The 23,884-nt window shown below is 37.5% G+C and overlaps 1 protein-coding gene across 19 annotated transcripts in view; it reads left to right on the top strand.

Moving 5' to 3' along the window:
- The window catches only part of MYT1L (myelin transcription factor 1-like), a 300,708-nt gene that overhangs the window by 54,880 nt on the left and 221,944 nt on the right, over window positions 1–23,884 (top strand). The window contains exon 1 of one of the 19 annotated variants that reach the window (XM_014956858.1): window positions 6,625–6,643. The exons of the other annotated variants lie outside the window; for them this stretch is intronic. The gene's annotated coding sequence lies outside the window, so the exon portion shown is untranslated. Of the gene's footprint in view, window positions 1–6,624; window positions 6,644–23,884 lie in introns of those variants that run through there. 19 annotated transcript variants of the gene reach the window in all.

The following is a 23,884-nucleotide window of genomic DNA, read 5'->3' as shown; positions in this document are numbered from 1 at the left end:
CAGTGTAGTGACTAACTAATTTCAGACAACATTCAAATGCTGTCCACTGCTCCGAGGAGCCTGGTTACAGGGGATGTCAGGTAGAATAGGCTTTTCCAATGTTTTTCACCATTTATATTAGCTGGCCAGAACAGTGTGAATGGCAGTTTGAAAGGGTGATGGTTTGATATTATTCATATCTAACATAAAGTCTCTTTTAGTATGTGTCCAAGTCCTGTGTTTTTGAAATCAGACCATGAATTTTATTTGAAGAGAAGTGTATACATGATGTGGTTATGTGACACAGTGTCAGCGTGAAGCAGTGCACTTAGTTTGTTAGATGCTTTCATAGCTTCTTTGCTTTATTTGAGCTCTGTCTCTTCATGCTGATAAAAAAATAGTCTTCCTACAAGCTTTTGAGGTCCTGTTTATTCATTTGTAATATCTATGTGGACATCTGAATAGTGATACCTGAACAAAAGAATTAACCAAAGCACGTGTGTTGACAGGGTATTGACTCTTCACTGCTGCAGACTCTCTCTCGGCATTCAAAATTATATGCTGGAGGCTTTTGTACTTATAATGGATGGAGACGTAACGTTTAATACTTGATGGCAGGTGAAAATCAAGTTATTGATGGAGTTAACAGAGATTTGGAAATACAGATCTCTTTTATGCTGATAGTTGGTTTTGCCAGACGCATAGGCTGTGTGAGAACTTTGCTGAAATTATGTTGCTCTTGGTACAAGCAAATCAAGGCGGGTATATTACAGTAATTCATCTATGATGTGTTATTTGTTTTAGATTTGTTCCACTCCTGCTCTTGCATTATGTATTTAGGCGGTGTTTTATCAGGGTGTCTGGAGTGGGTCAACTGAACAAATTTTGTGAGTTAAACCTCATTGGCCAGCACACAAGAAAATCTCAAATTGTGTAGAATTTGACAGGAAATCCTTCACTGCTGAAATTATTGCAGTACTGCTTTCTGAAAATACTGTAACATATGTTCTTTATCTGTTTCCATCACAACTTTAGGTCAATCTAGGACATGTTTGTTGTTGATTACTCCTTACCTTTATCAGTACATTTATTTAGGAAAGTGAACACATAGGTCTCCAAGTCCAGAGAGAAAAGGTGGCAAGGTTAAGTTGGATGCTCTTTCCCAATTAAAATCATCGCAAGTATTTCTAGCTTCTGTAGTCTTTCTTCAGCTCTTCATTTCCTCGTAGATAACACTGGGATAGTCTTTTGCACTAATCAGCATAAACAAATAAATGTTTTAACTTTCTGCTGGAGTGGTTCATGGAAGTCAGGGGTTTGTTCTGCTTCTGTTGGGAATTACTCCAAGGAAGCAGTGGAGAAGCACCCATTAAAATGAGCAGCCACCTTTAGCAACGTAAGGCTTAGACAAGAGTTGCTGTGTATTGCAGAAGTCAATGAAGTTTGAAATATTAACATTTGGCATTCAACGCTTTTGTGTACTGCTGAGACAAAGATCTGAGCCTTAGTTGTAAGGAGATCTAAGGTGTATGAATCAGCCAGTATGGAATTATTTGCTTTTTTATTTGTTTTACATATACATCTCTCTTCTGAAAAGATTTTTGGATAGAACTAGCACAAATTAGGTTGTGAAATGAGATGCCATGTGTTCTCTTATTGCAGATCGTGATAGTTGTAAATGAGATGTGAATTTTCAAAACCACTAAGTGATGCTAGAAGAGAGGCAGGGGAGGAGACATCTTCATCTGAGAGGATTGCTGTTTGGAACAGGGTAACCTGCTTCTGCCTCCAGCATGAGTTTAAGACCATGAGTGTCCTGAAAGTGAGATATGTGTTTAGGGGTTTTTGTTTGTTTGTTTCTTACTAATGGGTGTGTGGTAACCAGAGCTTCCCTGAATGATTCAGGTGCTTTTCCAAGCTCTGATGATATAGTGTGTCTATTTGCATCACAAATTCAAATGCGGTAGAAATAGAGTAATTACTCTGTCGCTAAAGAATTGATGAATCTTCCTGTCTGCACACAGCAAAAGAACTATTCCAGCTCAACTTTGTTTATATTACACCAGGAGATATATATTGTATTTGGGCATAGGGAAGCCCCCATTTTGGAAAGTTTACAAGTCACTGAAATCTGTGGGTCATAAATTTCTGATGGAAGTAAGTTATTCACTGGTAGAATTCCTTGGAAATGCTGTCTTTTTAGGAGTGACTTTTGGATGAGGTTGTTTGAAAGGGTGTTGACTGACAGATCTTATTTGCTGCAGCCAGTCTAACTAGATCAGACAGGCAAGAGGAAAAGAAAAAAAAAAAAAAGCAAAGGAGTAAGTTGCTGGTAGGGTGAACTTGCTCTGGGAAGCAAAACTGCAGTGATAGAGCTGGCCAAGAGGTAACAAGAGAATTTGTAGGTTCAGTTAGGGGGCGGGGGGGTGGAATTTGGAGGAGGTGGGGAAACCTATGGTAGTCGATATAGATTCCTTGGAGCAAAGTGGGACCTAAATCAGACAAATCTGTCTTGAAAGGGCATGAGGAGACAGAGAGCAAGTGAGGAAGTAAGTTATTCACTGGTAGAATTCCTTGGAAATGCTGTCTTTTTAGGAGTGACTTTTGGATGAGGTTGTTTGAAAGGGTGTTGACTGACAGATCTTATTTGCTGCAGCCAGTCTAACTAGATCAGACAGGCAAGAGGAAAAAAAAAAAAAAAAAAAGCAAAGGAGTAAGTTGCTGGTAGGGTGAACTTGCTCTGGGAAGCAAAACTGCAGTGATAGAGCTGGCCAAGAGGTAACAAGAGAATTTGTAGGTTCAGTTAGGGGGCGGGGGGGTGGAATTTGGAGGAGGTGGGGAAACCTATGGTAGTCGATATAGATTCCTTGGAGCAAAGTGGGACCTAAATCAGACAAATCTGTCTTGAAAGGGCATGAGGAGACAGAGAGCAAGTGAATTCATCTGAAGGAACAAGGAAGGCAAAGGCTTAAAGGAGAAGGAAGAAAGAAAAGAAAGGAGAGAAAAGAAGGATGGGGAGAGGGAAGAAGGAGGGAGGATAAAAGGAAGCAAAGAGGGAAGAGAAGGAGAAAATAAGGGAGAGAGGGAGGAAGGAGTAAGAAGGCTTGGGAGGAAGGGAAAAAACAGGTACAGGAAAGAAAGAAGAAAACATTTTGCAGCCAACTTGGGAAGAAGGGTATTGAAGGGTAAAAAGAGAGGTCGAAAGGCACTTTGATGACAAAGTAGATTTGGTCGATTTAGTTGAGATTTTATACAACATTCTTTGACTCAACAGCACTGAAAAAACTATCAAACGCTTGCAAAACATCTCAAGTATTTTTTATTAGTGTTTTTTTAGCACTGATTTCAATACTGTATCTTAGGACCCTAACAACTTTGTGATGAGAAGTTCTGTTACATGTTATGGCTGTGGAATCTGTTTTATTTTTAATTTTTTTTTCACGTACGTGAAATTTTATAGTATAACTTGCTGTTCACTAACCTTGCAGTGTAATAGTCTCATCAGCGAACCTCCCGTTTGCTCTCGTAGCACAAAAGGGGTAATAACACAAAAATAAGGCCAGATTTGCAGATGAGCTTGTGACTCAATTAGTATTAGGCATATTCATTGCGATGCTCTTTTGAAAATTTAGCAATGTATGCCAAATCACACCTTAAGGCATTAGGAGCCAGAATGTTGCTTTCTTTGGTTTTCCAAGAAGGGCATAGAAAATTTCAGTATTGCTTGAAAGTGATTATAACTGTATTTTTAAACTTAATTCTAATTTCAGAAGGTGGGAAATGCCACATCTTCGGCTAACACCATTGTATTAGATTTTGTTACTGTTAATTTGAAGATTTTTCTGGGTAGCTACTATATTAATAAGACTGATTCAGTATTCAGGGAAATGAATTGCTACTGAAAATGCTAGTATATGCTGACATAAGTTCTTTACTTAATAAGCTAGATTCTGCTTACCCTTACAGGGGAGGCTGTAACTCAGACAGTTTGTGTGCCTGATTTTTATTTTTTTTTTCCAAAAATCCTACACTACGGGTTGGATTTTTGAAAGCGGCTCAACAGTTTCATAGCTCAGCATGTAACCTGTTTTTACCTGCTTGCAAAGTTGCATTGGATGCTATCTATGTAGTAAACCATAAATTCAGAGCTTAATTTCAACCACATAGAAACTCTATTTCTGGGTACTTAATACCAAAAAATGAAGCAACCATGTACATGATATGAAGTGATGAATTGGTATCACTTACCTGACTGGTTCAAACTTGATCACATAATTTTGAATGGTTAACTTTGTCCAAAGTAGTCTTTATGCTGAATCAGATTATTTTCTTTTAACTTTGTTTGATCAGATTACATTCCTTTCTTTGCAGCTGTCAGAAAATCAGAAAAACAAAAAATCCCATGAAACCTACACAAAGTACCGTATGTGTTAGTTAATTAAACAGAAATGCAATTATAAGTTCATATCTGATCTGGAAGCATTGTATTGCTAAGAGGTCCAGTATTAAGGGCTGCAGTTCTGTTTTCCGGGCTAAAGAGAGTTGGATTACAAAATGAATGTCATTTCTGAAAATTCCCCTTGATATTTAACATGAATTAAGAGTTGTAAAATTTCAGCTATTGTATAAAAGATACGGGAAGAGACTTTTACTCTCTTTCACAAAGGGCACATATTTTACAGTAAAACTCTGTATAATAAACTGTGTGCAACTTAAAGACCATTTAAAACCCATGGGGTTTTTTTTTAGACTATTTTTTGTTCCTTCAGTGCCACATAGAGGTAAAATCATTTTGGCTATGGGATACTTAAGAAAAAACAAGAAAGGTTTACTGATTGCTGAACTTCTTAATTTTTTTAAAAAACAACAACTTGAAACTATGCATAAAATTGCCAGTCTCAGAACTTTCAGCTGCAACATATCAAAATTTTCAGTTGCACCTTATAACATGCAGTGAAAGCAATCCTGAATTGATTTTGCCAGGCACTAAGCAATTGTTGACATAAATATATTAGAGCCAGAAATCTAAGCAGGTGGATCATTCCATAAAATGACTTCCAAATCAGAATAAAATGAAAAGTCTCTCCAAAGATTTGACCCAAATTTTTCATTCTGGACAATTAATATTTAGTCCAAATAAGGAAGCAAGTCAATCACTGTTATTCCATGTCCCACACCATATGTACAAGCATGAATTTTTACTACGTATTACCTTCCAGCATCCCAACCAGACTGTTACGATAGGCAAAGCTCACAAGGGCTGCAGCAGCAATAGGCTCCTGCTTTCCTTTGCCTTGGACTCCTGTGGCCAAGAGCAAGAGTGCAGCGTCTAGAAATCCCAGAGTAGTTGTTGAATCAAGATTTCAGCATCTTGCACAAGGTGAACTCCACGATTTCCAGTGTCTGTTCTGTCTTCCAATAGAAATCTGTGTATCTACATGCACAAGATTTATTTTGACACAGGTGTAGTGTATCATTATCTGTATGGGACCAGGTTCAGCGAATTACCCCAGTATTTTCTTTAGAGTTGCTAGATGGATTCGCAAACCACATTGTGGCTTGCGATTAGGTATTGGACAAGCCTTAGCTAGAGTTAAATTGTTTGCAGACCCTGAAGATTTTGTTAGGTCTAGCCTGCGACTAACTTTGGTACTGCTAAATAGAAGAATCTAGAAAAGTTCTCGTTTTGAACCTATTCTAGAATTCGTAATGGAGCCTGTAATATTTTTTATGCCAAACCAGTCAAAAATCAGAACACCTTTGTCTTTTAGGGGTAATCCTAGATTTAACAAGAATTACATTTGATTTTCTGGGTGAATTGGTACAACTTCTGGCATTAAAAATGAAAGGGAATCTCACAGTAAAAATTCCTGTAGAGCCTGATACCGTTTGGAAGTTATGAATAGATATATTTAGGGAAGAAAAATATGGTAATTGTTTTGTTGTAATGAAATGCATTATAATAGGAGATGCTTAGGGAGAAGTAAGTTCCGGAAAAGAAGCAGAGAATTGAGAAACAACAATATACATTTTTCTTAAAGGTAATAGGAGCTGCCCCCTACCTAGGAATGAATGGTTTGTGGAGGCTCGATGAATTCTTAAGAGCTGGTCTTGTCAATAATGCTCCTTGAACTTGATTCATCATCATTTGGTCTCTTCTCTTTTCCCCCAGTCCCAGGTCCTGCTGTGCTGGCTAGCTTGCATCCTTTCTCTTGTTTGCTCTCGTCTCCTCCTTCCAGCCTCCCGGAGTGCCAGCTCTCTGCTTGCTTGGGATTGGGCTGTGCTGTAGACCTTTGCTAATGGCTATGGTAATGAGAGTAGAAAGGAAAAGTAAAATCAGCCGCCTTGAGAGACTAACACATGAATACATTAATGTGTAGCTTGAAAGGTACCTACAGTCATGTCTTGTGTCATTTATAGGGCTGCTATTAGATGTTGCGCAATTTCTCAGGATATGGCGTATCAATTTGTATCAGCCATGGGATGTGTTATGGAAGCGGTGAGAGAGGCTCTCTGGTGACAACATCACAAGTAATGCACGTCATGACTCTCTTCGTGCGGTCTCACCTCTTACTTTAAGCATGCACACAGAGGGCTCGTAAGAGATTTACGGAGGAACTTTTTCTCGAGCACATAACGATATGCAAATATCTCAGGATCAAAGGTAAGTCAAAGAAAAATGGCACTGAGTAGAATAAGTCAGCTCAGCTGGCAGCCTCGCTACATGACAGACCCACAGGCGACTTCAGAGCTGTCAGCTTCACTGCCTGCAGAGCCCACCAAGGGGCCAGATGCTGCTGCTGGAGGAATATTTTCAGCAGCTTGGCATCTGGGCTCTGTGTGTCACATCGAAGTGGGAGCTTTCACTGTGCTGCTGGGGATGGACACAAAGGAAAACAGATTTGCTGAGGTTAATGGTAATTAAAAATAAATTGTCAGGACTATTTTTAAGCCGTGTTCTACCTGCTGGTTATTAAAAAGCAAAAACGCCTCAAAAAACAAAGCATGCATTTAAATTATAGACGCTTGCTGTTTGTTTCTAGATTCTGTCAGCAAAAGTGGGAAGCATTTCCATATATATGTATACACATACATAAACCCCACATCAAATGGGGAGTTACATGCATAATATCCATTTGTTCAGCCCTGAATCATATTCAGTCTGGGCACAAAATTTACTTTCTCTACCCCGAGGACTGGTGATAATGAAACTAATGAAAAAATGCTCCTCAGATTTACTTCATCTGGCTAGTGATTCCCAGAGCATTGCAAGTAAAAGCTACCCTTGTTTACTGAGATAGTGTTATGCGTCATGATCTAATGCTGTTATGGCTGGGACAGTTTTAGCCCTCAGCTCTGTTAATTAGCAAAAATCACTAGAAGCAGGGATTTGATTTTTTCCCTTCAGGTTTTTTTAACAAGGAAACTACTTTTCTGGATTTCTAAAAATTAGAAAAATAATGATCAAGCATTGTTTATATGAGATATTGAAGTCTTCAGATGTCCTCTTGACTGGCTGGCCTGAAATTGAAGACATATTTTGAAGAGAAAACAAAAAGTATTTGACTTATGTTTATTGGGCTTGGAGGTTAAAAAAAAAACAGATTGTTGAGGGTAGCTTTTTAAATTTAATTTTATTTTTTTTTTAAACATAATACATCACTGGTAGAATCAAGTAAGAATAAACCAAGCCATTGTCTGGTCTTAGGAGAGCTCTTGCCATCCGTGTTCTGGTGTAGCTTCCTCAGAAGTCACTGTAATACACAGCCCAGGGAAAGATGCCAGTTTTTTATCCTTTATGAGTACGGTCAACTGCAGGTGCAGGTAAGAGCTGCATTGGATGGGTGAAGCATGTTTCTTCGTGAGCAGTCAGTGGCACTATTTTGACTGAATGCATAATCCACAGATGGATGAAGTTCAGCCCTGAGCAGGGGACTAACATATAACCAGTAAATCACTTGGATCCTGTTTAACCCTAAAATTTGCACGTGCACATGCCATTTGGACAAGAAAGCCTGTAATTTGGGTAAGAGAATTTGCTACCTGCAATCACAAATGACTATGTTGAGAGGTGTTTCCTCAAACATAAGGGTCTTATTTTTCAATTTGATTCATTTAATCCATTTTTCTGTTTGCTAAATCTGGCTTTGTAATTTTTTTTTCCTATGAAAACAAGGTAGGATTATTTATGTTGACTCCTGAATGGTCAGAGAAACACTTCACAACATTTCAGAATACATTCAGAAACTACTTGAGATGCAAAAAACCAGAATGGCTATAAAAGCCTTTAAATGCAGACCAGCTGTTTGCTGTAGCCTTCCTCTCCAACCCGACAGCCCTGTGCCTTAGCGAATTATTCTAAAGCACGTTCTAGACAGGACGTGTAATGGCCAAAATGGGAGTATAGGAGACCTTTCAGAGTGACTGCTCCACAGAAACTGCTTTCCATTTTCACACGTTAGTTTTTATAGATTTACTAAAAACAGCTGAAAACTTAAACTTACCTGAGCTTTACCCATTCAGGGATTGTCTAGTGAATGAAAAAAACATGAAAACCCACTAAGACATTTGATAGGGATTGAGGTGGAGTTAGTGCATTGAAGTAGTTACATTTATTTAGCAGACAACAACAAAAAACGTAGCCTGGAGAACAATATTTTGGGTGAAATCCTGGCTCTGCTGTGATGGACTTAATCCAGTTTGCAGTCTGGAGTAAGATTTTTCTCCTACATTAGTGTCTGAAATGTTTGATCTGCCAAAGTTTCTGAGTCATCTTTCATGATACCTTTTCATTGACTGTAAAAGACGCTGAATCAGACTAATGAGCTGACCCTTTTTTCATTTCTGAACAAATGATTTCATTGCTAAATATATAATATGATAGATTTAATCAGTTTTGATAGTTCACAGTAAAGTAGTATTAAACCCTGTCAGGAGACCTTTTGTAATTCTAATAATAATAATCAGGTAATTAGAGCCAGTTCAGTGTTTTTCCAGTATTAGTGTATACTTTCCTTCTATTAAATCAAGTTGTCAGTAAGCAAAAAGTTTAATAAAACTGGAATAAATTAAGTTACTTCATTTCTTTACTCAGTTGGCTAACTGGTTCAAAACCTTCCAGTTACTTGTATTCTTCAAAAAAGCCAAACAAGCAAAGGTAATATATTGTGACAGTTGTGTGTATCACAACTATGTTGTCTCTCTATTACCATGAAATCCTAATTCTGATGGAATAGTAATTGTTCAGATAATTTTCTAGATATTAAAAAATCCAAACCTAAAGTATTTATTTAAGTGGGGAGACAAAGTCTTGATCACAAGCTGGTGAATCTGATGCGTGTCTCAGCTTTGTGTGTCTGAATGTTAGAAGAATGAAAGGGGAAAACCAGCACTGGAAGAAGTTGCCCAGAGAATCTGTAGATGTCCATCCTTGAAGGTTTTCAAGACTCAGCTGAGCAAAACCCTGCGCAACCTGGTCTGGGTTCAATTTGACCCTGCATAGAGCAGAGTGGACTGGAGACCTCTGGAGGTGCCTTTCAGCCTGAATGACTTGTAAAAAGAAGTAAATATAACAGGAAATTTTGGGATTGGAGAACTCTGTAAAGATTAAATGACAACCCATCTCTGCTTTATAGAACCAAAGGTTCTCTGTGCCCTTCAGAGAGCTACAGTGGTTTTGAGATTGTTCCCAGAGGTTTCACCTCTTAACATCCCTACTGTATGGAGTGATATGACAACATCAAAGATGACTCTGACACATCGTTCCCAGCAGGTAACCCCATCCAAGGTTAGTAGTGTGCTGAATGATGTCATATCACAGCAGGCAAGATGTGCTAAGTTACTACATCTGATTTAACTAGAGGAACACTTAATTTATGAAATTATTAAATAAGAACTTCAGAAGGAGTAAATGAGTGAACACAGTATTTTTCTATAGTTTGGTCTGCGACTGGTAACATAGGCTAAAAACGTTTGGTGCTTAGGTGATATTCTTAGCTAAAACATCCACTGCTGTCATTCCAGAGGGTTCACAACTGCTTCAGTTTTCCTTGTTTTATTTTCCTTCTCTACTGGTATCTTCAGAAGGTTCTTGGACTAGTATCGACTGTCAAAAAGGACGCATATCTCATTTTTTGCATAGGTGCTAGTTACTGCCACTGAGATGACTTACAAGTAGAGCTTCTCTGGAAGCTTCTTTCTAAATTTTATGACAGAAAAATTACTGCTTACGTTGACCAAGTCAAGGAAAAATGATTTGTCAAATCAAAATATTTACTTAGAATTTGTCAGAGACTAATCTGCCTCAGGTAGCAAGCTGTTCTGTAGAAATTTGTAGTTCAGGAGTTTATATCTTTGCTCACCATCATATACCAGACTCCTATGACCAGTCTTCTATCAAGAACACATCTTGTGATATTTGGTGGTACCTCATCTGGCAAAAGCCATCAGATTGTCTCCAGAAAACCTGCTGATCAGTGTACATTATGGGAAACTTTCTCATTCTTTTGTCAGTTCTGCTAGCAAGAGTTCAGCAATTGGATGAAGAACAACAAAGTTAAATTTACCATGGTAAAGTCAAAGAGAGAACTCTTCTGTGCAAACAGAGGTGCTCATAATTCTTATGTACTGAGGACACTGGCTTCCCTTCCATGAAAACAATCTATTTTCACAAAATTTTGTTCTATAAGTAAAGAAAATGTGTTTCTCTGCTGGTTAGAAAATGTTTGCCCTTTTGCCATTTCTGTTTGGATAGAGGTTATCCAGTTGTACACATCATCCTAATAATGGATTACCAAAATTTTCTGTCTTTGAGGATTATGGCATGAGGAATTAAAAGACTACAGTGTACACAGAGAGTAGCACCTTTCTGGTGAGGTCTATTATAAGCACGCTTCCTCATGCCCATTGCCTTCTACTCTCTGAAAGTCCACTTGTGCTGCCAGCTCCTGACTTTACTGGAAATATGTGATTTCATCTGTATGTTGTCTCTCCTATTTCCAGTCATGTGCTGTCAAAACTGTTTTGGAACAGTGCAACTGGAAGGAGCCAGGAATCAAACAGGAGAGATAAAGGAAAAAGAAGCTTTCAGAGATGGGGAGGCCCTGAAAATCCTAAATCCAGTGGATTTATCCCAAGTTTGACTATTGTAAATAGAGGATTTTCATGTTCAAGAAATAGTGCCATAATCATAAGGATGTCAAAACCAATTATCTTTTTATTACTTTTTCCAGTCAGATCTTTTTGTACCTTGTAGAGGGTGAAGAATAAAAGGTTGAACAATAGTAAGGATGGGCTTTGTTGCTAAGAGGTAGCTCACACCGAAAGTGCTTTTCCAATTAGGAGCACGTCAGTTTCTATAAAAAAATAGACACAAGAATAAGTATTCCTGAAAAACAGTAATGGGAAAAGATGTTGTTACTTATCTAGAAGTACAAAGGTGAAAATGTATGTTTATAGCTGGAATTAACATGAAATTATGTGTTTTGTGTTAGCATAACGGTGATTCTACCTCCAATAATGTAAATTGGAAGTCTGAGAAAGAATTCCCTTCAGAAACAAAGCTGGAAACTTGCCTATCTTCTGGTTTTTGATAGTGTACATAGATGTGAACCTATATGTTGCACTTTGCGTGAACTCATACGCTTTTTTTTTCTGTGCAGCTGTGTTTATGCAGATTTTTGAGTTAAGGGAATGATTTAATAAAGAAGAAATATATATGCAACATCAATAGACGATAGTAACCTATGAAGTAATAGATTTGGAAATCTGGGAAATTGGCCAATATTGATTTCAGAAAACATGAGGGAAAATGCTTACTTTATGTCCATACAAAATTATGGTTAAGTATTCAGGTTGTGTTATCTTCCGCTATTAAAGGGCCCAAAGAAGCCCTTTGAAGAGTTTTTCAGATTGCAGGTTTTCAAACTCTTTCCTGTTGTCTATCTGTAAAGGAAGGAAAGCAAAGAAGGCATGAGATGAGAGAAAAGAGTGTAGAAAGAAAGAATTTACTTAGTTACAGTAACATCAGTCTTTGTCTTCTGGGATATTAGTTTTACTTAGGCCCACTGAACCTATCAAAGTTCGTCTAGTATCACCTGCTCATTAACTACTTCAAAATAAGAAACTGGTCTGGGAAAAATAACCTTGACCGATCCAAAACTTCTGTAAAAACCTCTATCTGATAGACACCTTTCTGGTCCATGCAGTAATTACACACTGAAATTATGACCTTTGGAATGAGAACTCCTTTTGAGCTCTATCGTGTAAAGATGTAATTGGGCCATAAAATCCTTATAAAAATTTATGAAAGAAACTTGACTGAATGGGTCTGGTGGATAATTTAGAAACTTGAGTATATCAGTCACTTTGCTGAATTTATACCTTAAATTTCTCTGAAGTCATGGCATTGCCCCATCTAGGTAATGCCATTCACTAAGTGATGGCATCAGGAGATCCTCTGGAAGATCATATTTAGATGAATCTTTGCTGTCCATTTGTTTCTAACAACTAGAGGGTACAGAATGACCAAGACTATCCAAAGTGATATAACCTTTGATGTCCACAATAAGAAATCATAAAAGTATATGTCTTTTAAATGGTGGCAGCCTATAGTTGTCTCAGGAACTCAGTAACATCTTTGGCTGAATATGCCAAACTGAGACACTCAGTTACAAGCCACGTCTAATAATCACAAGCTTTTGGAATTAAATCTGTGTTAAGGTCTTCAAACAACTGAAAGTAACACAGATACGGTTTTGTCCAATTCCTCCTTTCATCCTGAGTCCATCTTCTTTGTGGGCTCCAAAATTGTTTCCATAAACTCTTTTGAGAAACAATCAAGAATAAAAGTTAATCCTCCATTTTTATTTTGCATTTTCAAGTGACTTCCTGCGTAAATTTAAAAAAAAAATGTTTTCCTTTATTCAGATACATAATACATGATAAAACTCATATAGAAATGTCAATAGCTCACTCAAGTTTATGCAGCCGTTTGCTCATGAGAAGTGTTGGCTTGGAGTTCCCCTGTATTCAGTATGATTTCCTGCTGCCTGCCAAGAGGATGTTGGTGCAGTCCTAACTGTAGGAATATACGGTTGCAATAATTATAAACAACACTTTCACAAAAATTATTTTTAGAACAGCAACTGTCCTTTTCAATGTAAACATACTTTTTTCTGCCATAGTGGCAATTTTAATGTGGGCAAGCAGTATTCCATTTGATTTTTTGTAGGTGGTATCCTGAAATTGCATAGAAAAGATTTCCCTTTCCTTTCCCACCCCAAGTATGCCTGGTTATTTCTAAGTTTAAAAATATGTTGATTCATGTGAATTTTTTTTAAAATAAGATCGGGTTTGTTTGTTTTGTTTGTTCTTCCACTGTGCTGTGTAGCTGGAGAACTGCTTGTTTACTTGCTTTCAAATGGTGGTAATTCAATTTTACCAGGCGGTATTTAGGCAGTGTTATTTGAAAGAATCTCTTGTATGTTGGATGTCAGAGATGAGATAACTAGTATGGTACTAGTTCAGGAGGTAGTGGTTAGGGTCTTGCACTTGTTCTGTCAGTCTAGCAAGGTTCTTAGGCACGTGCTTAACTGTAAATACATGAAAAATCCCCCAAATTGCATGGAATATAAATAAATTTATATATAAGCTCGAAGAAAGCAGTTGTCTGATGTAATTTCCTCAACATATGCACAGAGCAGAAGTCTGTTACTTCTGAAGAAAATGCTTCTCTTGTTTCTTGGGGATAAAGAGAGAAAATAGGAGCTCTGAAATGAGGGGAGACATCTGCAGAGGAAGGAAAGGCATGTGATGGTAAATATATGAGAACATTAGTTACACTATTACATTAATTTTTATGTTGCTCCTTTATTTTCTTGCTGTCCTCTCATATTAGTCTCTCAAAATGGGACTATTTCTGAAATCACAGCAATTCAGTGTATGGATGTATTCTGCCCTGCTCTTTGTAAGACCCTAAGTTCATTTGAAAAAAAAATAATTAAAAATTGGCTTCTAAATGATTTGGCTACATCTGATTTAGTTTGCTTTCTTAGAGGGTTGTCGTAGTTTGGGCTGGACTGGCCACTGCATGAATGACAGATGCTCGCTTTGTCCTCTCTCTCCTTCAGAAGAGAAGAGAAAAAGAGAGAGAGAGAGACTTAGGACCTGAAAAGAAACCAAGTCACTCTAACGAAATATTAATAATAAACCAATAAAAGTAATATTAATAAGAAAATATGAAATACATACAATATATACAAAACATACTGAGCTCCCAGGATGATGATCACATCACCGGCAGGCACTGGCAAAGTCCCAGATGGGGCTTTGAGATGGATGGGAACTGGATTCTGGGTCTGCATTCAGGAACATGTGAATTGGTATCAATGGCAAATGAACAGAGTCCTCCTCGGACACCAGCCACTGAAGAAAGAGCTGACCCTTTGGTCCCTTCGCTTTTACACTGAGCGCGGTGCATACGGGATGGAATACTGTTGGTCAGTTTTGGTCACCTGTCCTGTTCGCTCGTCCCTGCTGGTGGGACGGCTCTGCGCTCTTCTGCTTCCAACCCTTCAAGGCACACAACAGAGTGAGCTGGCCTTGCTTGTTATAGCAATGAGTATAAGCAGGAGCCTCTCTGCATACCATTCTTTGGTATTAACTCTAAACATCAGACTGTATCTGCTCGAAGTGGACACTTTCCGAAGAACATGCTGTTAATTTCAGAGAGTTAGTTAGTTAGAAGAAGCTTAGTTGAAAAGTAAAATTGCTTCTATTTTATCTCAAATGAGGACAAGGGTTTACTTTAGAAAAAATATTAACTTATTCCTGTAATCAATCTGCATTATTATGAATATTGTTTGCTTTGAAATGATGTTCAGAGATCGATTCCACAGAAGGATCTGTTGCCAGTATCTGTTTTACTTGTCATTTTATTCTTGGAACCTATTTGATTCTGCTGCAAGGTCTCTGGGTGTCTTGAGTATACAGAGCATATGACACAACTCTCTTTCCAGACAACAAATGTTGTTTATGTCTTTGCTGAAGTGCCTGCTTTCTGCCCCTACCAAACCAAGGATTTAAGCTGCTGAAGTCTAACCACATCAAGAACATCAGACTATGCCAGTAAACTTCTGATAAGCCCTATTGGCACCAGTTCCATTTATCTTTGTCTTTAGGCACCTCAGTGTTCTTTACAAACCTACCAATGCTACGCCTAACAAATGTTTAAATATTTTTCATTTCTAGATTTCAGATGTAATGCAGCAATCTTCTGATCTGGATACCCAAGCATGGGTTTTTTAACAATATATGGGAATGACATTTTTCAGTAAAATCTTTCAATTTATGTACATTTCATAATACTTTCAGCACATTTTCTTATATATACAATCAGTGATACTTGGTTATTCTCTGTATTAAGGTTCACTCAACAGAATGCACATTTTAAAGTTTCTCCTTTTTTGACACTGAGAACTAATGGCGGTTCTGTTGGTTATTTCTAAAGAAGAAAAGACTAAGAAAAGAAAGTGTCACTTGTATGCATATTTGTGATACGATAATGTATCTCATGATTTAGAACCCAAAATTGAGCTACCAAGAGGTGGAGACCTCTTGCTAAATGAAAAGAATGGTGCTTGACTGAAATCAATCAGGTGGACTTTTAAAATCCCTTGGAAGGAAGGGTTTATAGAAGTATAAGTAATAAAAACAATACCGAGGAAAACTGAAACTAATACACCTTTTGTAAGAGATTTCTGCACTATTCCTATATCTGGAGTATTTCAATGGCAAAATGGGAAGTAATCAGTCAGTGCTTTTTCTTTCAATGGAAACTGAAAAAGAAGTTATAAAATAATTAGGTGTCTAAACATGCAATTAGAAACAGATACAGTTTCTAGCCTCCATTATTTCCTAACTTTTGAGTATTTTATTTTTGTGTGTTGTATATAGTATCTATATATCCCATGGAAATAAACCCCGTTTATAACCAATGCAAGTGAATAACGAAAGAGAGGTGTGACTGTCACTGTTGTGTCCCCTCATCTGTTTTGGGTTAATGTTTATTTTCTCAGGCCATTGATTTCAAATTCTTTAATATGCTGCTGAAGCATGAGCCACTGAAATTTTCAGGATGTGGTGTGTTGCAAGAGGAAAAATGTATTTGTGTTGTATATCTACTGGATGCAGCAATGGGTAAAGAAAGAGCTATGGACTGCCACCACTTTAGGTAAAATGCATAAAATTGATGGTAAAACATTCATTGACCTAAATGGTTTTCTACCTGCTATACATGTGCCTATTCATCTTAGATATCCAAAAGGCAGACCCATGAGCTAAGCACATATTTCTCCAGTCACATAAGACGTGCAGAGGCTAAGTCAGAATATAGGTTTTAAAAAAACAAAAGGCAAAACAAGATTTAACACTTAGGATAGCAGATACGATGTATCAACAGCTAGTTCCAAATTCAGGCCTTGTTCTAACAGATCATTTATTATTTGTCATGATTAAAAGCCTTATATTAAAAAAAATGGTAAAAGAAAGGACATTTGGGTTTTAGTTATAATGTGGTACTTATTGATAATTCAATTGAATCAACATAAATAAATCTTCTTGCTCACTAAACGATGATTTCTCATCTGCTGTTCAATACGACGACAACTAATCTAATGTGAACAGATAATTGTTGGGCAAGGGTTTGTGAATACATTTGCAATTCACTTAATATCATTATGTTCAAGGTATAGACATGCAATTAGATATAAGGGGGCAATGAGGACACTCACAGACATGCATTACTGTCTGAAAAACAGAATGCATGACCTCAAGAGAGTCTTTTGCACTGTCTTTTGTGGTCACTACAATGATCTCAACTAAAGAAAGTGTTGTTTGACTTATCAGATCACCCAGATTTGCTATTGAGGTAGGAAATATGTTTATATGAAGGTTTTAGGTGTGCTGTTCACTAATTTTTTCACTGTCTAAAAAAAGTATTTTTAAATGTCCTTGTTTTTTCTTGCCAATCACATAATCAGTTAGTCCCTGCTTCTTTTCTTGTGGGGGCTAAGCCGGCTTCCTCGTTTTTGCAGTTCATCAATACAAAACTGATTTGAAGCCGAGCTGTATAATAATAAGCCTTTCAGCAGCCAGGCTTGACACTTGCCTTGTAATTAAGGCCTTGATGGTTGTGTTGATGGCAAATGAAAGAAAATGGCTTTGTTCTCAATTCCAGAGGCTTGATTGCTGGTTCTCGTTCTCACCTGAATTCGACCCATTCTGCATTGTGCACATGATTGCTGGAGTGTGAGTAATTGCAGCGCTGGCAGATGACATTTTCATGAAGCACACTCTGCACTGCTCCAGAGGGAATTTACAGAATTTATAGCTGGAGAAGCTCATCAAACATGGATTTAGGAAATGCCTATGTGAAAAGTGGGAGCCCACAACCAAATATCAGAGCTTTTCTTTTGACATTTGCTTTTACATAAAGGACTACTGTCTGCAACCTGTCTTACCGTATGGTAGAAGCCTGTTCCTGACTAGATTTTTGTGATTAAATACAGTTATTGAAGTTCATTAATGCATTTTTTTTCATGTTTTCTGGTAATTTTTTGTTTACTTGAATAGGAATCTCAGGGAAAGGAGATGGAAAATTGTTTTCTCATTTCCATTAATATTTTTACATTTCGCTAACCTTTCAACTATTTAAAAATTGTCAGCTGTTTCATGATACTTATTTCTGAAAATGTATGCTTGGTTTTTATTTAAATCCTCTTATTTTCTCAACCTTTTTGCTTTATAGCATATTTTGTTTATTTTAAATGAAAATGAATGTACATTTAAAATAGTCACAAAGGCTTCTACAGTGGAAATACACTTTAGCAATTATAAATAAGACCTTTAGAAAGAAAACATTAATGACTTTCGTATTGACAAGTTCACACATTTCAATGAAGTGTGTTTTGTATGTTGTAAGAAAGAGTTGCATACTGAAATTTTGCATTACAGGTAACATATGCCATGATATGCATAATTTTCCTTCCCTCTGCCTAAGTAATTTTGCCTTCTCCTCTCCATCTGACGGTCTTTGTGCCTGTCTTCTATTCACCATATTCATGTCTGAGCCTCTGGTGCATCTTTTCGCTCTTGTAACACGATAGCGCTTGGATGACTTACCTGTAGGTTCTTGCTGTGGTTGTATCTTTCCCAGCCCATGAACCAACAGAAACGTGTATGGGATCCTGCTGGCCTTTTTCAGTCATAACTGTTTAGGCTGTCACTGACTTTGCACGTGAAGATTCATAGCTGCTGTGACTCAGGCATATTTTCACGCTGCTGTCTGTCTGGCAAGCCAAAATGTCTGCACTTAGTTTTTAATATTTCTTGAAGCTTCTCAATCATGGCAAGTAGAGAGCCTTTCCTCCTTGCATTTAGTGTTACTGAAAGTCCTGAGCAATTGAATGATTTTAGATTGCAGGTTTTTTTAATTAGGCGTATTGATTAACCTCTAGGAAGAGTTAAGTGAGAAGTCCTTTGAGTTTCTGCAATAAATGTTTGAGTCAAAGTAGTGCTGATTATTTAAAATACACAGAAAAAAAAAATCTGAGGTCTAAGCTGATGATGTTAAATTGCCTGTTGTTTTAGGGCCTAACGTATCCTCATTTCAGTAATAGATCTCTATATCAATACTAATAAATGGCAACAAGAGGAGAATCAATCTACACTACTGACAGTTGTTTTAATTTATACTATAGTCCTCGGGTAATTGGGTAACAAAAGGGGAGACTTTCAAAGTGTCTTATCTAAATTTATGGATGTTATGCTAATGTCATTTAAAAAAGGTAGAATTTTTTGGTGATGTTGTTGACTCGAATGGGAGCAAGATGGAACCTGTTATAAATGCATCTTGGTTTTAGCCATACATAGTAGATCTCCTAATATACTTCCGAAACCAGTGTATTCTGCTAATTCTGCTCTTAATCTTAAGTGTTCCGTGGGGACTCACTTAACACATTCAGGTTCAGATCCTCAAAAGCTCTCAGGCAATTAAAACCTTTTGAGAATTTGGATCTGAGAGAGTCACTTGTCTTTTGAAACCATGAAAATAATCACACTTGAGATATAAGGCTCAAGAGTTGGAGACAAAAGTCTGTAGTTCTTCAGTGCATCTCTTAAAGTTATTAACAGAAAGCTGAGGTGCAGCCAGATACCTTTGCACTTGCTGATACTCCTCTTCCAGAAATGTTAGGGACCTCTGTACGTTATGGCAGCCTTTTGAGGTGCCTTCCTGCTCTCAGTGTCTTCCTCTTGCAACAGTCCCTCTCTTTCATTGAGCTTTGAGTGGCAGCTCAGCCACAAGAGTTATCTTGTGCCGTTATCCTTCACAATGGTTGTAACAAAACAACTCATACCTGTCCAGGACTTGTAGTAGAAAAAGGGCGGGTTGTCATCCTCTGTGTCCTTAGTCAGGATCTTTGACTTAGAAAATTATTTACTCTGTGAGAATGAGACATGGATCAAAGCAGAACACGCTGAGAAAACCCTGAAGGATTTAAATTATTTTGCGAATACGTCACAAAACAATAAACTATGAGGAAAGGAATGAAAAGAGCAGCCATTGGACTAGACCAGTGGCAGTGAAGAGAAGCTTTTGAAACTTGCTGAGGTGAAGAGAAGCAGCTGTCTGATACCATTACCTCAATTATGGTGAGGGTCTGAGACATCCTGGGCACGGCAATCAATTATTACATTATGTAGGCCATTTTGGATAGTATTAGCATCTAACATAACAGCTGTAATGTTGAGAATCACCTTAATGCTTTATAGTAAAAGTTAAAATATTGCAAGTCATGAAAAATGTTCCACTGCCATTCCTGTGACCTTCGTGCCACTACCTCTGGTACTTGAAAGCTTCAGCTCACTTTAACAATCCTTCTCTTACCCTATTTGTAACCTTCACCTTTTATATACATACCTCATTAGCTTTCTCAACAAGAATGTTAATAAGATCTGCTTTAATTTTCTCTAACACCCATTCATGCTTGATTTTCTGTCTTCTTTTCCTCAAACTTGCCTCAGTGATCCAACACTCAGACATCTTTTTGTCTTCCCTCATCTCTTCCTCTTGCTTTTCTCCTTACTTTGCTTTGTGTCTTTTGCTTGGCAACACAAACACGTGGACTTCAGCATCTCAGTGCTGGCTTTTAATTTCATGTGTCTTTTCTATTCCCTTCTACCCTTCACATCCAGGGGAAGAGGATGCCCATCTCATGCTGTATTTTTGGACTCATGGTGAGATGACTTTTCAGCACGTGGCAGGGAGCTATGTATCACCCACAGCTCAGGCTGTTCCATGAGACCATTGACTATTTTGAAATATTTTTATTTCTCTCTCTGTTTTAAGTCTTGAACAATTATACAGTAAAGGGAAGAGTGTTTTACCTGACTCTACTTCATCTGTGCCTAATGTAAAGCTCATTACATTCTCTGGCACCCCTCAGCGTGTTACGTGGGGTTACATCTCCTCCTGTATTACGATTTTTAGCCAGTGCAGTTGGTCACTGACAATTACTTGTTACCACTGAGGAACCCAAGGTTCTTGGACACTATGATGAGTGCATTTGAATAGCTCTTCTATTATTCAAGGGAGGTGATGAAAGGGCAGAAGTTTCCTCCTTGCATTTATATTTGGGAGCATTCCTGTGTTATTTGTTACACCTTTTTGTAAGCCAGCATCTCTGTTTGTTACAGTGATATTACAGATCTTTTTGAATCTAAATAGAACTTAAGCTTGTCTTACTTTGCAGTATCTGTTAGTCCATAAGTTTCATTCAACACCTGTTTTACCTGCTAATCAAGCATTTTTACTTTCTGTTTTGATAAAAATTAAGCAGCAGAGGGATGAAGCATGCTGTAGCGTATTAGATAATGGATTCTAAACGTATCTCATTTTATTAATGATCTGTTTTTTGTACATTTGGGGGCAAGTTGTACACCTGTCTGTGTATCTGCATCTGCAGATTATTCTTCCATTCAAAAAAACTACATTTGCTGTACAGCTCTGCCAGTACAGCTCTTTGATAAGTAGCTCACATTGCAGCTGATACATCAGCCTACCTCAGTTTTCTGTTTTTGATACTAATAGAAATCAGTCTGTTGTGGGAACGCACCCTACAAATATCCCATGCCCCATTTGAGGTCTCCTGTACCTGCATCAGAGGTCCTTGATCCTCCCGACTCATATATTCATAGGTGTGTTTTCCTTTCCTGTTCATTTGCTGTTTTGGATTGTTTTGTAGCAGTTGTCTTGTCTGTTTCCAGCTGACTGTGGTGGTACCCCACCTTGGCATTTGAGGCACTGCTCTAAGCAGTGGTACCAGTTATTGTTCTCTTACCAGACGGTACTAGTGAAATACGGGGAGGAAAGAAGAGTGGGTTTCTGACCTAATGTCACCTGAGAAATAGTCTGAAACCATAAAATGTTTTAACGTAAGAGAGTAACAGCCAAGGCTACAATTTTACTATAGATGCAATTTGGGATTAATTTAGTGCTCTAATCTGTTCACAAATCATTTGCAAAGAAATCCAATCAGTAGGACTATATTCATTCTTCTCAAGTATTTTCCAATTGTTCATGCAGACAAATGTCAGCCTTGGAGGAGAGTTACCCTTTCTGTTTACACTTACGCGCAGTTAATCTTAGTGTGTGAATGGTCACATGCTGTTCTAGTTTTTGAGTTGGCTCTCTTTGAAACAGCAAAATAATTGAAGGGCAATGAATAATGAGTAGTAAATATTAGTTTTTCTTTTGGGATCTATCTTCCCCTAAATATAATTGTATATATAGACCTGTTTGTAAACATTATTTCAACTTTTCTTTTTTGTCAAGCATCACCAAAAGATAAATTATTTGTATTTCAAACAAATCTTTGTGAGTATCATACAAATCAACATAAGTTTCATTCACAGCAATACTTTCTGTGATGTAAATCGTTGCAACTGAGTATACATAATGGCAATTTTAAGTGCCAGAGTAGTATTTTAGCATTAACTTCTATAATGTACTTTAAACACGCTGAAAAGAATATTGCTCATGTATTTGCTACTAATGCAGTTATTTGCATTATGACTTGCCACAGAACAAACTCAATCCTTTCATTTCCACATTCAATTTTTTGAAATCATTGTTGTACAAACATAGACTTTCGTTTGCATTTAATTCAGTCACACACAGTTTATCTGTTGGTTCTGAGAATCTTAACATTAAGCATCTTCATATAAATTACTGTTTTAAAGAGGAGTCAATTGGAATATATCTATTTGTCTTTGTCAAGGGACATAAGAACTTGCAGCTTCAGCGTGACAGCTGCTGGGGTGACAGGGTATGACAATGGAAGAGGATCTCCCCATACATGTCTCTTCTCTGTTCTGACAATAGTAAAGCTGAGTAATGTATGAAAAAAATCACTATTCAATAAAGCCTGTTTGCACATGGCCAAATAGTAGTAAGGCTTCTGTGTGCCCTTTCTCCTTTTTCATTTTTAAGTAGATAGGGGGATAAAGGATACAAATCAATAACTATCTATCTATCTGTCTCCCTTTAATGTATATGCATCTTACCTCATTAGGCTTTAGAGATGTTTGTCAATTTTTTCTAAACATGGCTCAGGTACGTCATAGGACCTTTTAAGTCACCATCGAACTCAGACACAGGAAATGGGCCTGATGTGCGAATACAGGGCATTCCCTGGACCTGACTCTGTGGTTTTCTTTTCGTTGTACTGAGAAAACTACTTCTGTGCTTCTTTATGTTATAGTGTGCTGGGTATGGCACTCTTCATGTTGCTCACAAGGTGGTCTTGCTGCTAAATAACTTCAGTTAAGGATTAAAGGAGAGAGAATAAGAAATCTAACTTGAGACAACAGATGATAAAGTCGGTCCTTAGTCCACAGAGAAGTCACTTTCCCCTGTAATGTAGGTGCTGGGCACTTTCACCTGTAGTCAATAGGTAGTCCCAACCTTGGTGCACAGTAGACTGCATCAACAGCTCTGCCCAAAATCTGGCATTGAGGGCACCTCAGTAACAGATGCTGCTTCGACGCATTCACTTATAATAAAATTCTTCTCCAATAGTTGTCAATGTAGGAGAGTAAAAATCTGCTAATAACTCTTGCTGAATATAGTTCATAGTGTACAGTGTAAAGGTGTATAATCTGTAGGTTAATGCTATTTACTTTGTACTTCTTTTCTACTTATTAGTATTTCTTAAGATGCCAGCGCTATCTCTGTTTTGCTTCAGAAAAACAGCAGGAAAGATCCAGAAACGCAAATCAGTATCTGCCTGGCACTGAGTTTAATCATTGCCAAGTTCCTTTGATTACCTGACTGGTTTCTTCTGCTCTGGCGCTCTGGGTAACACTGTATTAAGGAGGTGAATCTGAACACAAAAGTCAACACAAATTTGTTGACTTTTGAAGTACCTCCAAATCGTCAGCTTTTAATGTAACAGCCTTTCTTTGTTTTTATAAAATTGCAAAAAAGTAACAAAAGAATACTACTTAGTGTATTTACATGCAAACAGTTTGTTTAATATAAATTAGGTTTTAATCTTACTTTTGTTCCCATTTTCTAATCTCTTAGAATTTTTCCTTGCATGAAAAGTAGCATATAAGAAATTGAATACAGTATCTTTTAGAGGATTTATGGTAATGCTGCTGAATTTAGCTGAGCATAAACAGCATGGTGAGCCCCTCAGGGTCTCTCCATTTTCCTGACACACTCCACTGCTGCCCCATTAACACTTTGTCTGTTATTGCCATCTACTCAGTTTAATGAGTATCTTTGAATTTGAAGTTCTGTACAAGAAACAACAGCTAAAATAGCTGATGCACCTACTGCAGC

Source organism: Calidris pugnax, unplaced genomic scaffold, assembly GCF_001431845.1.
Source record: "Calidris pugnax isolate Ruff unplaced genomic scaffold, ASM143184v1 scaffold171, whole genome shotgun sequence".
Lineage (NCBI taxonomy): Eukaryota > Metazoa > Chordata > Aves > Charadriiformes > Scolopacidae > Calidris > Calidris pugnax.
This window is presented reverse-complemented; position numbering and strand designations above follow the sequence as displayed.